The sequence below is a fragment of the Halichoerus grypus genome, chromosome 6, assembly GCF_964656455.1.
Source record: "Halichoerus grypus chromosome 6, mHalGry1.hap1.1, whole genome shotgun sequence".
NCBI classification, from domain to species: domain Eukaryota; kingdom Metazoa; phylum Chordata; class Mammalia; order Carnivora; family Phocidae; genus Halichoerus; species Halichoerus grypus.
Genome location: NC_135717.1, coordinates 118,874,040 through 118,889,999, shown reverse-complemented (window position 1 = coordinate 118,889,999; position 15,960 = coordinate 118,874,040). Strand labels below are relative to the sequence as shown.

Sequence of the window (15,960 nt, the reverse complement as noted above, 5' to 3'; positions counted from 1 at the left end):
TTACCTTGACCCCAAAATCAGACAAAGACCCCATCAAAAAGGAGAATTACAGGGGCACTTGGGTGGCTCAGATGGTTAAGCGTCTGCCTTTGGCTCAGGGCATGATCCCAGGGTCCTGGGATTGAGCCTTGCATCGGGCTCCCTGCTTGGTGGGGAGTCTGCTTCTCCCTCTCCCTCTCCTGTTCCCCCTGCTTGTGCTCTCTTGCTCTCTCTGTCAAATAAATAAATAAATAAAATCTTAAAAAAAAAAAAGGAGAATTACAGACCAATATCCCTGATGAACATGGATGCAAAAATTCTCACCAAAATACTAGCCAATAGGATCCAACAGTACATTAAAAGGATTATTCACCACGACCAAGTGGGATTTATCCCTGGGCTGCAAGGTTGGTTTAACATCCGCAAATCAATCAGTGTGATACGATACATTAATAGAAGAAAGAACAAGAACCATATGATCCTCTCAATAGATGCAGAAAAAGCATTTGACAAAGTACAGCATCCTTTCTTGATTAAAACTCTTCAGAGTGTAGGGATAGAGGGTACATACCTCAATATCATAAAAGCCATCTATGAAAAACCCACAGCGAATGTCATTCTCAATGGGGAAAAACTGAGAGCTTTCCCCCTAAGGTCAGGAACACGGCAGGGATGTCCACTATCACCACTGCTATTCAACATAGTATTAGAAGTCCTAGCCACAGCAATCAGACAACAAAAAGAAATAAAAGGCATCCGAATCGGCAAAGAAGAAGTCAAACTCTCACTCTTTGCAGATGGTATGATACTTTATGTGGAAAACCCAAAAGACTCCACCCCAAAACTGCTAGAACTTATACAGGAATTCAGTAAAGTGGCAGGATATAAAATCAATGCACAGAAGTCAGTGGCATTCCTATACACCAACAACAAGACAGAAGAAAAAGAAATTAAGGAGTCAATCCCATTTACAACTGCACCCAAAACCATAAGATACCTAGGAATAAATCTAACCAAAGAGGCAAAGAATCTGTACTCAGAAAACTATAAAATACTCATGAAAGAAATTGAGGAAGACACAAAGAAATGGAAAAACGTTCCATGCTCATGGATTGGAAGAACAGATATTGTGAAGATATCAATGCTACCTAGAGCAATCTACACATTTAATGCAATTCCTATCAAAATACCATCCACTTGCACCTGCAAGTGGCATCACTGCTGGACATGCTGCTGTTGGGCGGTCTCTGGCTCTTGTGGCGATGGCCTCCTGCGGCGGGGGTCCCAGGAAAGAATCTCCACTTCAGGAAGGTCGCCTCTGGCGTCTCTCCCCTGGGCAGCACCTCGCCCAGAGCCCTAAATATCTTCCACCAGGATTTGAAGAGGAAACAGAAAAACTGCGTGGCCCGGCAGCCTGAGCCGATGAAGTTTGACTACCTGAAGGAGGAGGTTGAAAGTCGGATTGCAGACCGTGTGTATGACATAGCCAGAAATTTTTCCCTTGCTTTGGATATTGGTTGTGGAAGAGGTAACATAGCACAACATTTGAATAAGGAAACTGTTGGAAAGTTTTTCCAAGTAGACATTGCAGAAAATGCTTTGAAAAATATCTTAGAAATGGAAATTCCTACTGTCAGTGTTTTAGCTGATGAAGAGTTCCTTCCCTTCAGAGAAAATACATTTGACCTGGTGGTTAGCAGTTTAAGTTTACACTGGGTGAATGACCTTTCCAGAGTGCTTGAACAGATTCATTACATTTTAAAACCAGTTGGAGTAATTATCAGCGCAATGTTTGGAGGTGACACACTCTGTGAACTTCGGTGTTCGTTACAGTTAGCAGAAACAAAAAGGGAAGGGGGATTTTCTCCACACATTTCTCCTTTCACTGCTGTCAATGACTTAGGACATCTGCTTGGGAGAGCTGGCTTTAATACACTGACTGGGGTAACTATCAAGAGAGTTGATTAATTCTCATTAACCCATTGATCACACAGTTCAGAAACAACTTCTCATTAAAATAGAGATCTGTAGGTATCAATGGTATTATGAAAAAAAAAATACCACCCACTTTTTTCAAAGAAATGGAACAAATAATCCTAAAATTTGTATGGAACCAGAAAAGACCCCAAATAGCCAGAGGAATGTTGAAAAAGAAAAGCAAAGCTGGTGGCATCACAATTCCAGACTTCAAGCTCTATTACAAAGCTGTAATCATCAAGACAGTATGGTACTGGCACAAAAACAGACACGTAGATCAATGGAACAGAATAGAGAGCCCAGAAATGGACCCTCAACTCTATGGTCAACTAATCTTCCACAAAAGCAGGAAAGAATGTCTAATGGAAAAAAGACAGTCTTTTCAACAAATGGTGTTGGGAAAATTGGACAGCCACATGCAGAAGAACGAAACTGGACCATTTCTTTACACCACACAAAAATAGACTCAAAATGGATGAAAGACCTAAATGTGAGACAGAAGTCCATCAAAATCCTAGAGGAGAACACAGGCAGCAACCTCTTTGACCTCAGCCTCAGCAACTTCTTCCTAGAAACATCGCCAAAGGCAAGGGAAGCAAGGGCAAAAATGAACTACTGGGACTTCATCAAGAGAAAAAAGCTTTTTTTTTTTTTTTTTTTTTAAAGATTTTATTTATTTGAGAGAGAGAGAGAGAGTGAGAGAGAGCATGAGAACAGGGTGAGGGGCAGAGGGAGAAGCAGACTCCCTGCTGAGCAGGGACCCCGATGTGGGACTCGATTCCAGGGCCCTGGGATCATGACCTGAGCCGAAGGCAGTTGCTTAACCGACTGAGCCCACAGGCGCCCAAGATAAAAAGCTTTTGCACAACAAAGGAAACAGTCAACAAAACCAAAAGACAACGGACAGAATGGGAGAAGATATTTGCAAATGACATATCAGATAAAGGGCTAGTCTCCAAAATCTATAAAGAACTTACCAAACTCAACACCCAAAGAACAAATAATCCAATCAAGAAATGGGCAGAAGACATGAACAGACATTTTTCCAAAGAAGACATCCAAATGGCCAACAGACACATGAAAAAGTGCCCAACATCGCTCGGCATCAATGAGATACCACCTCACACCAGTCAGAATGGCTAAAATTAACAAGTCAGGAAACGACATATGTTGGCGGGGATGCGGAGAAAGGGGAACCCTCCTACACTGTTGGTGGGAATGCAAGCTGGTGCAGCCACTCTGGAAAACAGTATGGAGGTTCCTTAAAAAGTTAAAAAATAGAGCTACCGTACAACCCAGCAATTGCTCTACTGGGTATTTACCCCAAAGATACAAATGTAGTGATCTGAAGGGGTACATGCACCCCGATGTTTATAGCAGCAATGTCCACAATAGCCAAACTGTGGAAAGAGCCAAGATGTCCATCGACAGATGAATGGATAAAGAAGATGTGGTATATATATACAATGGAATATTATGCAGCCATCAAAAGGAATGAGATCTTGCCATTTGCAATGACGTGGATGGAACTAGTGGGTATTATGCTAAGCGAAATAAGTCAATCAGAGAAAGACATGTATCATATGACCTCACTGATATGAGGAATTCTTAATCTCAGGAAACAAACTGAGGGTTGCTAGAGTGGTGGGGGGTGGGAGGGATGGGACGGCTGGGTGATAGACATTGGGGAGGGTATGTGCTATGGTGAGTGCTGTGAATTGTGTAAGACTGTTGAATCACAGACCTGTACCTCTGAAACAAATAATACGTTATATGTTAAAAAAAAAAAAAGATAGTAGGAAGGGAAAAATGAAGGGGGGGAAATCGGAGGGGGACGAACCATGAGAGACTATGGACTCTGAGAAACAAACTGAGGGTTCTAGAGGGGAGGGGGTTGGGAGGATGGGTTAGCCTGGGGATGGGTATTGGGGGGGATGCGTATTGAATGGAGCACTGGGTGTTGCGCTTGGGCAATGAATCATGGAACACTGTATCAGGGACTGATGATGTGATGTATGGTGATTGACATAACATAGTAAAGTAAAATTAAAAAACAAACAAACAACCCCCCCCCCAAAAAAACCAGCAGGGTGAAAATACCACCTTACTTCTAGGTGAAGTCATACATGGATACTGATTTTTGTCCTAGGTGAGAAGAGAATAAGGAACATGGGAGCCCTGGAGGAGGTGAGAGCTCAGGTGGCTGGGTTCAGATGAGAAATGAGTCTGGTGGCCCCTGGGCTTGCGGGAGGAGAGAAGGGGACAGACTGTAGTGACAGCAATGTGGCTCTGCTTGAGGGAAAGAGGTGTGGTCCAGCTCCATCTCTGGGGTCCTCATGGTTTAACAGGGTAAGTATGCCACCGAGGAAACACTTACAATGAATTATTACCTTTAAAATAGCCAGAGGGGAGGGCGGCCTGGGTGGCTCAGTCAGTTAAGCCTCTGACTTCGGCTCAGGTCATAATCTCAGGGTCCTGGGATCGAGTCCCGCATATGGTTCCTGCTCAGCGGGGAGTCTGCTTCTCCCTCTCCCTTTGCCCCTCCCCCCGCTCTTCCTCTCTCTCTCTCTCTCAAATAAATAAATAAAATCTTAAAAAAAAATAGCCAGAGAGATGTTTGCTGCAGTTCAGTTTATGGTAGCAGACAACTAAAAGCAATGTAAATATCTAAAGCTAGAGGGGGCTTGGTTAAATAAATCATCCTATATCGATCCCCTGAGAGAATACTATTCAATCCTCAAAACTAATATTGTTAGAATCTATGTAGATGAGTATTAATTGATAAGGACAGAAATGCCCTTTATATATGTTGTGTGTAAAGAGGAAATAAAACAGCAGGTACAATGCAATCTCACTTTTGTGAAATGAAAGCAAGTGCCTGTTAAAAGATCCTGAAGGATGCACATCAAGGTATTAACAGTGGTTATCTCTAGGTGGTATTTGGGGGGTTTTAAAGTTTTCTTATTTCTGCTCATCTGTGTTTTCTGATTTTCCACAGTGAATATGTTCTGCTTTTGTAATGAGGAAAAACGACATTTATTTTTAAAGTGTGGTGACAGTTAGATGGACAGAGATCAAAGACTGTGTTAATAGGGAGGAAAAAAAGACTGTGTTAATAGGACTCAGCTAATCTGGAAAAGCATCCGTTGGGAGGCCCCAGACTCTCCATGCCAGGAAAAGGAGGGTGAGAGGGGTTTTGGGGGAAGGGCAGGTGGGGGCAGGGCAGGAAACCGGGGATGGCTCAGGCACAGGGAGATGGCAGAGGTGGGGGCCTCATGCCTGATATTCATCTTGTTGGCTCCTTGACTGATGGACCATGGTCATTTGCCACTCTACCCACACGTCCAGATGGCCCTCCAGAATAAACCGCAAGCACGGATGAAGCTCTGGATGGGACTTTGTCCTTTGATGTTGCTTGCGGGCACTCCAAAAGGCCATGCTATGAAATTGGTGAATGCAGGTGGAGAAGCCGATTATTAGCAGTTTTGGCCAAATGGTGGTGCTACAAGACAGAAGATCAGAGCACAGCCTAGCAGTCCCGGGTTAGGCTAGAATAGTCAGCTGCGACTGGAAGGCCACCAGGGGGCAGAGGAAGGTTAAGAGGCAGCTTCCGCAGGGTCATCTTAAGTCACCTAGTCACCGGTCTACAATGCCCTCCGCTGCCATTCAATAAAATGGATCATTATGATAATGAAGTGCCAGGAACGAAACAGAATAACTCAAACAGGTGTGGATCTTGGAACTAAACGCTCCAAGGGACAGCTCAAGGCACCTCTCCAAGCTCCTCTGTCAGCCCTCCCCTGCTCCCACAGGACACCCCCTTGCTCTGAGCCTCACCTACCCACCATGCTTTTTCCTTCCCTCCCTGTGTCATCCCTTCCTTCCCCATATGCACTGAGCACTTTCTGGATACCAGAGCATTGAGCCAGATCTTGGGCAGGTAAGGGAAAGATTCCTGAGGATTAGGTGGGAAGGAGCTAGATGAGGGGCAATGTATGTGCATGGAGTGGATATGTCAAGTGTGATTGGCAGAGAGGACCACGCTCCCAGGTCCTTGGGCTGGAGAAATGGGGCTGGTTGGAAGAACCAAGTAAAGCCCTAGTGTGGCTGAAGGCTGGTCAACAAGGGGGAGACTGGCAAAGATGCGACTGGAGAGAGGCGGGGGACTGACTGTGTAGTTTGGACATTGCGAGACCACTGGAGGATTCTAAGCAGGCGAGGGACATGATGAGATTGATTTTCTTTTTTTTAAAGATTTTATTTATTTATTTGACAGAGAGAGAGATAGCGAGAGCAGGAACACAAGCAGGGGGAGAGGGAGAGGGAGAAGCAGGCTTCCTGCTGAGCAGGGAGCCCAGTGTGGGACTCGATCCCAGGACCCTGGGATCATGACCTGAGCCGAAGGCAGACGCTTAATGACTGAGCCACCCAGGAACCTGATGAGATTGATTTTTAAAGAAGACCTCACAGGATGGTGTGGGAGAAAGTCTCATGTGGCCAAGAGAAGACCTTCTAACAGGGAGGTGCTAACAGGACAGAGGAATGATGACTGCAGCCTGTGCATGGTGTGTAGATGGGGAGAAGGGGAGAAGTTCTATATTTTGGGAGTAGACTTAATAATTTATTAGATGCAGGAGGGGTGGGGTAAGAGAGAACAAGTGGTCAAATATGATTCCCTGGTTTCTGGCATGAACAAGCAGATGGATGGTGTGTCATTTACTAAGATGAGCAGTAATTAAGGAGTTGGTGGGGGGCTAAGAGCACTCATTTCAGTTTTCCGTTTTGAATGGGTTAAATCTGAGATGCCGAAGAGACATCCAAAACAAGCATTAGGTAGAAAGTTCCACAGACTGTTTAGGCCCTCAGAAGAAAGATCGGGACTGGACATCTAAAATTTGGAAGCCTTTGCTATTTAGAAGGTGCTATGGAAGCCATGGCAGTGGATGAGATTACTCAAGGGAATAGTACATAGCAGCAGGAGGAGAGGGTCTGGGACCTGGCCCTGAGGAACGCCCTGGCCCAGGGAGCCCGCAGCGGGACTTGATCCCAGGACCCTGGGATTATAACCTGAGCCGAAGACAGATGCTTCACTGACTGAGCCACCCAGGCGCCTCAGGGGGTCTGTTTGAAGGTGGGCAACACTAGAACATGTTGGAATGCTAATGGGAAGGATCTAGCAGAGTGAGAGAGAAAGCTGATGCAGCAGAGAAAAGTCAGTTGAGGTGTGCGGGAGGGGATGGGGTCCAGACTTCTGCTCCTGCTTTTCCCTCTGCCTACAATTGGTACCTGCCCTGGCTTATCACAAGCTCACCTCGTATAATCCTCCAGAACCAGCTTGGATGTCACTGCTTCTGGGATCTTTCTCTAGTCCTACCAGACAACTTTGTCTCCCTGCCAGGCACGGCATGTTTTATGGCTGGGTGATAGCTTCTATCATCTATTATTGAGGACACGGATTCCCACAGAAGTGTCTGTCGGCCAGCACTGTGTCTGGCACGTAGATAGCAGGTCCTCAGACGTGATTCTGAACGGACAGTTGAATGGATGAATGCGTGCAGTGTCAGCACCCCGGACATCCTGGTGGCGAGGGCGCTGGGGGTGATGGCAGGACAACTGAGAGAACTGGCTATTTCAGCCGCTAGTTCTGATTTTTTTTCCCTTGCAGGACTGGAGTCCTGACAGTTCCCAGACTCTCTGCATTATCACCCAAGGAATCCAGCTTCTAGGATCAGCCCAGTGTAGAAGAAGAAACAAATGGAGACAGAGTCCTGCTCCCATCAGTCCATCCACACAGCAAGCCGGGAGGTCAGAGGTGAGGGGAGCGGTGGGATGGGGGTGGGGGGCAGGGGAGGCACCTGAATTCCTCTCTCCCAGTACACAGGGATCCTCAGGTATTTTTTAATTAAGCTGAGGAGAAGCAACAGGGACCCTCTGGAATGTAAACACGAGATAAGACCAGGCTCCTCTCCTCTCCAGGAAGCTTCCATTTTCTTTCTTCTAGGATGAATACCACATTCTTTCCCAGGAGCTAGTTTTGCTCCCCCACCCCCCTAGTTACTGCAGGTCATCCTCTGCGGGGTGGGGGGAAGGAGTCTGCCTCCCAAGTTCTTTCCACACCCCCTACCCCAGCCTTTGTCTCCCTATTTGGGTCTTTTTGTATCCCTGGTGGCTGCGTAGTCTCAGGCAGGGCCTGTGCTTCTGGACCTGGAGGGGGACCTCCGATTTTAATCAATATATGTATCTCTCTCGGGTTTGTGCTGTGGCTTCTTGACCCCTGCTATGGGCCTCTCTTCCCTGTCTCTTCCGGGACGGTAGAACCGGCGCCATCACTGGGCCAATCCGACATCCATTCGATAATTAATTAATACCAGCCAGCACATGGCACTGGGCAGCCAAAGTACTGGAAGAACAGCCTGGGCGGGCGGTGCTAATAAGAGGTGCCCAGAGGAGGAGAGAGAGTGCCCACAGCCACAGTTCCAAGGAAGGCTTCAGGGAGGAGGTGTGGTTGGCCTGGTTGAGGGAAGCGTGGCGTGCAGGAGAGAGAGGCCGGCGCAGGAGGCAGCATCGGAAGCATGGCTTCGGATCAGCTCAGCTGGAGCAGAGGGTTTAGAGAAGGGGGAGACTGGAGAGTTAAAGATCGGGACAACTATGGGGGTGGTGGGAGAGATGGAATGCAGGGATAAGGAGGCTGGGTTTTATACTGGAAACAATGGGAAGCCATTAAAGGTGTTTACCATTGGGGGAGGGATTGGTGATGAGGGGGCAGACATAGATTTAAAGATAATTCTGGAAGCAACGTGGGGACTGTTGTTCAGGGCAGAGAGGCAAGGGTCCCATTCTCTCTTATCTCCCCCAGAGATCCCCCCTCAGCTGGTGCTGTTGGCTCGGCCATCCCAGGAGTCCCTGGAGCGAAGATCTGGAATCTGTGGGACTGAGGGAACCTCAGTGTGGGGACTCGCAGACATTGGGTCCACACTTGGCCAGGGGTTCTGTCCACAATAAAGCTTGGACCTCAAAGCCTTTCCTGCCTTTCGGGTAGCACAGGACAGGATGAACTGTTCTGGGCCAGAGTGTCTGGCATCGCCCAGGGAAGGGTTCGGGTAACTGTATGCACCTGACTCTCACCTCAGCCTCAAGAGCAAAGGGGATGGTTTGGAACCAGCTCACTGGGTCCCTGGGGACACTGCAGAGGCTCAGTCCATCTACAGAGGTGCCCCAGAGTATCCCCTCCCTCTCCTTGTGATCCCCAAACCCAGGCTTCACTGATCCCCACTTTTCCTACCCTCTCCTCCTCCCTCAGGGGTCAGGTCTTGGGAAGAGTCCACTGGAATGCCGAGCCACACTGAGTCCTGGGGTCTCGGAGAATGTCTCAGAGACAGGGGGATGGAGGCAGTGACGTCTCCAGGATTTTTCCTGTAGGGGCATTGGCTGGACTCTTCGGCTTCTGTCTCTGGGAATCGGGGACTGTGCAATTTAGAGCTGCTCTCACAGGAAGGGATTCATCCTTCTCTTTGTCCCAAGGCAGGCCGCTTGCCTTTCTTCATCTCCTGGTTCCCCTCCCCCCACCCCTACCTATCCATTTCTCCTTCAGGACAGGGCTGGAAAGGTGGGGGATGCCAGACTCAGCTCTGTCCTTCGTGCAGGGGTGCTGTCCGCAGACACTTCTGTGACCCACAGACACCTCAGGGGTGCTGTCCCCTACACTTCGTGCAGGGGTGTAATTTGGCCCCTCTCTGGCTCTGGAACCAGAGATGCCTCCATATCTCTCTATCTGTCTATCTCTATCTCTATCCCTATAACTAGCATGCTTCCAAATGTCAAGGAACAGGAGGTATTTTCATATTATTAAATCGATGTCCCCACCTCCATGATCCCTAGGTCCTCTCCAAAAATGGCCCCTGCTTTACTTCTGGAAGGGGATTTCTCTGTGGATCCAGGCAAGTGACTCTCCAAGCCCTGACCTATGGTGCTCCCATCACCACTCCCTGCCCCCATCCTCTGACCACCTACATTCCACTCATCCTTAGCTATCAGCAAGATGCCCACCACCTCCAGGAAGCCCCCCACCCCTTCCCCTGCATGCCCTCCTTCTCTGTATTTCTTGGTGCAGCTCTCCTTTCTGGTGACAAAACAGGGCAGACTCTGCTGGACCTTGGTCCCCTGTGGCTTCCTGTGGATGGGTTAGTCCGGTTTGCCTGGGCACACTTTACACTCCTCAAGGGCAGCAGCTGCATCTCCTCCTGGGTGGGGTGGGGATGGTGGGGAGAGAGGCTGGTATGATGGGTCAGAGGGAGGAGAGAGGTATGTGTGTTGTGTGTGTGTGTGTGAGAAAGAGACAGAGACAGAGATACAGAGACAGAGAGAACAGGGGCAGAAATGCCCAACTGGAGAGGTGGTGAGGACACGGACTGTCCCCTAAACCCCTGCCAGCCCTTGTCACAACTAAGCCCCCACTGATTATATTCTGTTCTTTGGTGTATAATTTGCATTTTGTGTATTATGTGCATAGATGACTATAAGTTCCCTTCCCTTAATGGGCAATGTGCATCACATCCAGGTGCCCCAGAGGATGTTTCTTCTCTATATCCAGGGTCCGGGGTCCCCATGCCTCCTTGAGGACTGGGACTTGAGTTCCTGCCCCACTGTCTTCAGACCTGCCGCAAGCATGGAATTAGATGGCCCCATCTGGTAAGCTGGCAAGGGCTCTGCAAACACGGGGCCTCTCTTGAGGTTCAGTTTACAGAATCCCAGTAGCTGATACCCACCGAGTTCCTTCAGTGAGCTGCATGCCTTTCCTCCCCGCCCAGGGCTCTGAGGTGCGTTCATTTCAATGAAGACGAAACCCAGGTGACCTGTGTCTCAAGCTTTGGCTCCCAGGCCACAGGTATGCCTATGACCTGCTGTGTCCTTACAGCCTTGTGTCCTTACTGCACTGGTGTCCCTGTTGGTAAATTGTCACTGCCTGAGCTGTTGAAATCCCCCCCCCCCCACCTTGTCTTCCTAGGACTCCTCCCCGCCATCAGCCCTAAGGAGCAGGCATGCAGGCTCAAAATCGTTTCCCTACCAGCTCCAAAGCCTGGACTTCTGCTGCTCGTGCCCAATCCCTGAACCGAAAACCCTTGCGTCCAGATGACTCTCTTTTCCTTTTCTAGAAAAGAAATGTAGTGCAGGTAAAGTATAAGGAAAACCACAGTGGGGTATGAGGTGGCCCCTGGAATTATGGACTCAGACACATGAACATTTATTTCTACAGCAAAACTTAGGAATAGTCACACTGAATTGGAGATGTAAAAACTATAAATAGCCCATGTCATGTTTTGCATGCAAGTGAGTTACAAAGAACTTTTGGTCTCCAGAGCTTCTGGAATTTGCAATTGTTGGGGTAGGAGTTGAACAATAAGATACTGCCTTTGAAGGGTGATTGTGTGACTTGGTGGGAGTGTGAGTAAGTTGGAGGACTTGCTGAGAAGGGCTGGATGGGATGACAGAAGCCTGGAAGTGGGGGCACATGACAGAGCTCCAGGGGACCCCAGGAAGGCTTTGATTAGACCAGGGTTGTGACCATCCAGATACCCTTTGCCCTGCCAACAGAAGGATTTGATAGGTCTGAGGAGCAGAGTGTGGCTGGGCCCGGTGCCAGATAGGGCTCAAGGCAGCACCAAGGTGGGCAGCAGGCCTTTGAGACCTGGGCTGGGCAGAGCCATGTTCTGCAGGTAAGATGTGACTTCCTTATTTAGGCCTGGGGCCTTGGGCAGCCCTGGGAGTGTTGCAATCCTGGAGAGTAGCTGCAGGGACAAGACCCTTTTGTCCTGAACTTTTGGCTCAGCTCAGTTCCCTGTGTGCCTATGTTACTCCTGCCAGCTCAAGGTTATCTCCCTGGTGATGTACTGCGTGAGGCTTGGCATTCGCCCACACATGCTCACTCGCTACTGCTACAGCCAAGAGCAGACTCAGATTTTCTGGGACCCTAGGAACATGTGTTTATTGAGTGCCTTCTATGTGCTAGGCGAGCAGTTGAGCCTCCGGGGCTACATTCTCCTTATTCTCTCTCTCATCTGGAATGCACGCCTCTCCCACGGCACAAATCCTAGCATCCCTGAGTTCTACTTCTGCCATGAGTCATGATCACCATCCTTTCTTAGAATGCCTAGCATTTACTGCCCTGCCATTCCTTGGCTCTGAATTCACCTCCTGAGCTTTCTCGTATCCTTGTCTTCCGTTTTGTTACTTGAATTTTTATTTGAATGCTTGGTGTTCTGAATCATTTAGGGCTTAAGACCAAGGGTCTGCACCTAGGTCCAAGCTATCCCCAAAGTAGGCACCTGCCCCTCCTTCCCTGAACACGTGTGGAATGCAGGAGTGACCCCAGGGGAGGACTATAAAAGCCCTTCAAAGAAGAGGGGGAAAATGGTGCCATGGGCCCATAAACATTTGCACTAAGCATTCCTAAATGACAGCAAGATTTACAGTTTTAGCACTTTCCCATTACAGAGGCCATTTCAGTGACTGAAGGGGACTGTAATTTCTGTATCAGGGAGAACTGGAAGCAGCCACCTCGCAATAGCCATTGCACTGGGTTCATTCCACGTGCTTGTATATTCATTCAATAGCTTTTGTAGCCGATAAGATTTTCCTCTGGCTAGAATGATTTAGGCCTGCTGGAAAGCCTTCCAGGCATCTCTGGTTCCAGAGCCATAGAGGGGCCAAATTACACCCCTGCCCAAGGACAGAAGGGTCTGCGGACAGCACCCCTGCACGAAGCTCAGAGCTGAGTCTGGCATCCCCCACCTTTCCAGCCCTGTCCTGAAGGAGAAATGGATAGGTAGGGGTGGGGGGTTTCTTAAAGTTGGGGTGGGTTGGTGGAGGGGGGCCACAGAAACGAGGAAGTTCAGCCATCCTCCCATTGTGTTCTGTTTCTTGGTACAAAGAAGAGCTACAGAGGGAGAAGGATGGCCGATGACAGCTTCAAATGTCCCTCGACTCACCTGTTTCCTCCTTCCCTTGGGTGTTCTGCCTGCGGAGTTCCATCCTGGTAGCTTATTTGTTCCTTTAGTTGTTCATTCAAAAGCTAATGAGAGGGGCGCTTGGGTGTCGGCTGCCTTCGCTCGGGTCGTGATCCCAGGGTCCTGGATTCGAGCCCCGCATCGGGCTCCCTGCTCAGCGGGGAGCCTGCTTCTCCCTCTCCCTCTGCCTGCCTCTCTGTGTACTTGTTCTCTCTCTCTATCTCTCTATCAAATAAATAAATAAAATCTTTAAAAAAAAAAGCTAATGAGAGCTGATCGCTAACTTCAGAAATTTTGCTTGCCAGAATTAAACCCCTAATAGCTTGAAATTGACCACCGTGGGAGTATTTACACTATGGGAATGGGAAAATGCTATAGGTTGGGGCTACTTTTTTTTTTTTTTTGCCTCCCCCTGTCACCCCCTCCCCCCCATTTATTGGTGACTTAACCTATGTTAGAGCTGTGCTAAGTCCCAGGAGTACAAAGGTGAACAAAGCAGCCTAGTCTTTGCCCACAGGGAGCTTACAGTCAGAATGGCACCGTGCAATATGGTAATCTGTAGCCCTTAGCCACTAGTCTCTACTGTGGCTATTTACATTAATTGAAATTAAATATAATAAAAAATAATTTCCTCAGTCACACTAACCATATTTCAAGTGCTCAATAGCCCCATGTAGTTAGTAGCTACCGTATTAGACAACACAGATATTTTCATTACTGCAGAAAGTTCCATCATTGGATGGTGCCTAGAGACAGGAGAAGGAGAAGAGGAATGGGTAGGGCTGATGGATCATATATACCCAGACCCAGACTGGACCTTCAAGATGATAGAACCAAGTGCTCTGGTGTGGGGGTGGGGCGTGTCCCACAAGTTTCAGGAAATAGTATAGCAGTATTCTCCCTTACCTTACCATGTGGTATGCATGTTGATCTAGTTTATTCTACCCTATCCTATTCATTTTATTACAAATATGCTGGTTAATCAACTCTCCGTGTTCATACCCTGCAATTTGAAAAACACTGCTTTGACGTCAGTGGGGGTGGGGCAGGGTGATGGGGGCAGAGCAGAATGATGCAGGTGGGGAGGGTGTCCTGGAAGAGACCGCGGGGGTGGTGGGGAGAAGAAGGAAAGGGAGAGTGTAAGTCTGGCAAAGGGAACTAACTTGGGGTGGGAGCCAGGGGCCACGAAGAGCTGGAATTCACTCCTCAAACATGGGTTACTTTAAAGCTTCTGCCCTCCTGCCCTCTTTTGGCCTCCGCTGCCAGCCTTTTCATCTGGCCTTGAGTGTAAATCATTAGCTCTAGCAGTGGACACAAAGCGGGACTCAAACACAGGCATGTGTGGGAAGGGCCTGGGGGCAGCTCCACGGTGTAAATGAATGGCTTCAGATCTCTCAAGGGGGTGAGTGATGGAGAAAGGTCAGCCAATTTGGCAGGTCAACCCTGCTGCCTGGGGTGGGAGGGGGTGGAGAACTCTGTGGGTTTTGAGCCCACGGCACTGCAATGCCTTCAAATCCCCAGTTTACTATAAATTACGCTGGCTGTAGCACGAGCCACTTCACCATGTTCTGATCAGGGCCTTCGGTAGAGACACCCTCCCAAGACCCGAGGATCACTGAAATTCTAAGTCCTTTAGATGTTCCTAACTAGAGGACTGCTTCCCCAGCTCATCCCTGGGCAGGTGGGGTCGAGGCCAGCAGTGGAGCTCATGCTTACACAGTGCTCGGGACTCCCTCTGCCCAGGTTAGGAGAAGAGTACTCACTCACACATGAAATCTTACGAAAGAGGGAGTTCTGTGTATCTCTAGTGGGCAGAGTTGGTCTAGAAGGTTAGGAGGCAGATTTCAGCCCAGTAGAAGGAGTGATAATGTTCTAATAATTAACATGCCCAAGGGGGCTGTTTTAAAATCTTCACACAGAAGAAGTTGGGAAGGCCAGAAAGAGGATTTCTACTTTGAGAGGCCAAATTTGAACCGTTTATTCATTCATTCAACACCTATTTATTGACCACCTATTATATGCACTGTGCTAGGTGCTGGGGTTACAACTGAAGATGAAGCAGACAGAAATCCATAACATCCTGGAGCTGACACGGGTGGGTAGGTGGGGGGAGTGGGAAGAAAAGCACAAGGTGATTTGGAAGGCCTCCTATAATGTGAAGATTGTAGAATGTATGGAACTGGATGGAATTCCATGACTCAGCTCCACCCGCATTATTCTGGGTGATCTTCACAACCACCCTTCAAACAGTCAGAGCAGGCCAGGCCAGTGTCTCTCATCTAGTAAATGTGGGCTCAAGAAAGGAATGTCTTGGGGCACCTGGCGGGCTCAGTTGGTAGAGCATACAACTCTGGATCTCGGGGTAGTGAGTTCAAGTCCCACATTGGGTGTAGAGCTCACATTAAAAAAGAAGAAGAAGAAGAAGAAGAAGAAGAAGAAAGAAAGGAATGTCTTTTTTTTTTTTTTAAGATTTTATTTATTTGGGGCGCCTGGGTGGCTCAGTCATTAAGCGTCTGCCTTCGGCTCAGGTCATGATCCCGGGTCCTGGGATCGAGCCCCGCATCGGGGTCCCTGCTCCGCGGGAAGCCTGCTTCTCCCTCTCCCACTCCCCCTGCTTGTGTTCCCTCGCTCGCTGTCTCTCTCTGTCAAATAAATAAATAAAATCTTTAAAAAAAAAAAAAGATTTTATTTATTTATTTGAGAGAGAGCACATGAGGGGGGAGGGTCAGAGGGAGAAGCAGACTCCCTGCTCAACAGGGAGCCCGATGTGGGACTTGATCCTGGAACTCCAGGATCATGACCTGAGCCAAAGGCAGTTGCTTAAGCAACTGAGCCACCCAGGTGCCCAAGATATGTCTTTATGTCACTGATGAAAAACTGAGGCCCAGAGAGTGGCTGACCTGAGGTCACAGAGGTAGTGACAGGGGACTGGATTCAGATTTTAGAACTTGCCAGCTTTTCCCACTCTGATGGGCCATCCAGACCAGTGGAGGCCAGAGCA

At 48.5% G+C, this 15,960-nt stretch overlaps 1 pseudogene; it reads left to right on the top strand.

The window, feature by feature from the left end:
• The first annotated feature begins 1,206 nt into the window (after positions 1-1,206).
• LOC118532476 (arginine-hydroxylase NDUFAF5, mitochondrial pseudogene) lies at positions 1,207-1,965 on the top strand (annotated as a pseudogene).
• Positions 1,966-15,960: the final 13,995 nt, after the last annotated feature.